This window comes from Pinus tabuliformis, chromosome 7, assembly GCF_031772625.1.
Source record: "Pinus tabuliformis cultivar Carrire ecotype Pingquan chromosome 7, CPIR1, whole genome shotgun sequence".
Classification (NCBI taxonomy): Eukaryota; Viridiplantae; Streptophyta; class Pinopsida; order Pinales; family Pinaceae; genus Pinus; species Pinus tabuliformis.
In genome coordinates this window covers 1,202,623,194-1,202,625,307 of record NC_142293.1, presented here as the reverse complement: position 1 = coordinate 1,202,625,307, position 2,114 = coordinate 1,202,623,194, and the positions used below count along the sequence as shown (strand labels likewise).

The 2,114-nt window shown below is 39.5% G+C and overlaps 1 pseudogene; it reads left to right on the top strand.

The window, feature by feature from the left end:
• The first annotated feature begins 998 nt into the window (after nucleotides 1–998).
• LOC149251727 (serine/threonine-protein kinase STY13 pseudogene) lies at nucleotides 999–1,736 on the top strand (annotated as a pseudogene).
• The last annotated feature ends 378 nt before the right edge of the window (nucleotides 1,737–2,114 follow it).

The window sequence follows — 2,114 nt, the reverse complement described above, 5'->3', positions numbered from 1 at the left end:
TAATGTTTTTATCATAGGCTTGGAGAAGGGCATGCCTTTGGAGAGTGGGAAGCTTGCAGAGAAATAATGGAGGTGGGTCTTTGTCTATGTCCATTATGGACAGCAGTGTTGGCTCAAACAATTCGAGAACAACGATATTGATGCATCCCGATTTGAGAACCCACAACGGTCCATTGGTCGGAAGAGCTTCGACATTTTCGACTCTATTTACCTCATTTCTTAGCAATGAAAACTTCGGCATCAATTTCGATAAGATTTGATGTGTCTTTGATTTCTTCGAATTAGATCTAGTTCGTTGTGACATTCTATGAAATTTGAATGGGAAGAGGGAATAATAAGTTCGCCTCGCTGAACCTCAACGACATTTATGGGAAGAAAGAGCCAAATCCCAAGCCTGCTACCCCGACAACAAATGGAAACAGTGGTGGAAACAATCCCTCGGGGTATATGCTCCTTCTCTCACGACAGAAGCAGTCATCCCTTGTAGCCAAACACGACGAAGACAAAACCATCTCCACCCCCTCGCCATTGAAAAAGGAGAGCGTGGATAATCCATGGGAAATCAACCCATTTGTTGTTTCTAAGGACAGTCAGGAGAATGAGAAGAAGGCAGAGGAGCACGTGCATGCAAATAATACAAAATCCAAACGTGAAACATTTTCTTGGTCCAAAACTAAATTTCATTCCAACGATCTTATCACCCCTCAACCTGGTGTTGCAAAGATTGAGGGCGAATTACGAGGTTTTCTGACTAGTATTCCTCCCCGCAGGTCATCGCCACTTCAGGAGGCTCAAAATTGGGATGACGACGAGAAATCTTGGACACTACCACTGCACCAATAGAATAGAGCAAGGAATTTTGGCGATGGTTGTCATAATAACATGAATAACCATTATTCTAGTGGGAACAAGAATGTGAATTTAAATCGTGATTATCTCATCTAGGGAGACAACCAAGACATAGACAATAATAATGGTGATGGGCATAAAAGGGAAAAATGAAATGGATATGCAATGAAGCAAAATGCATATACATAGCCCACAGTGTGGCCTATAACAACATAGCTTGTCATATCTTTGGAGAAGATGACCTTGCACAGGCGCTTATGGATGATAGGTGCCCTATTGATGGCCTTGATGAATATGATGAGTGGAACATTGACTTAAGAAAACTCAACACGTGTCCTCCTTTTGCACAGGGGGGATTTGGTAAAATTTATAAAGGTACCTACAATTGCGAGGATGTTGTAGTGAAGATCCTTGAGATACCAGAGGATAATACATAGAAATCCCAAGTCTTGGAGAAATGATTCACACATGAAGTCTAGGATGTTGGTCACTCTGAGACATGAAAATGTGGTGAGATTAATAGGTGGTTGTAAGAAACCTATGGTTTTCTATATTGGAGTATGCCAAGGGTGATTCTATGAGGCAATTTATGGCAAAGAGACAGAATCACCTAGGGCCTTTAAAATTAGCAGGAAACAGAACCACCCAGTGCCTTTAAAATTAACAATGAAGTGGACATTGGATGTGGCAAGGGGCATGGAGTATCTACAGATTATTGTGTTTATTCACAGGGATCTGAAGTCTGATAATATGCTCAGACATAAACAAGTCTATCAAGATTTTTATATTTTGGGGTTAATATAATTGAAGTGTAGACGAAGGGCATAACTCTAGAAACTAGGACATATCGTTGGGAGGGTTTATATGCTTTTTTTAGTGGTTTTTAAAAATAATTTTGAGGTGTTTGGGTTGCAGTGGAAAGTAGGTTTCCCATATCATTTACACATTTTATGGAAAATTCATCGAATTTCATATTGCTATCAAATTTATGCATAGTTAAGGCCAATACAGCTGCATCATGCTACTATCTTATATTTGTGCACTTGTCATTTTGATCGAATGGTCAGTTTGATGGTACAAAGTAGTATGTATAATATTTTCTCACAAGTTTTGAATTTTTACATCGAGATGATAAAGTGGCATATGATCTATGGCTTCTGCAAGCTCAAAATACTACAAATAATAATGTGCAAACTATTGCCTTCCACATTCCCCCACTCCTCCTATTGGCATTGCTTTGCACTTGTTAGTGCAATTTCTAGTAT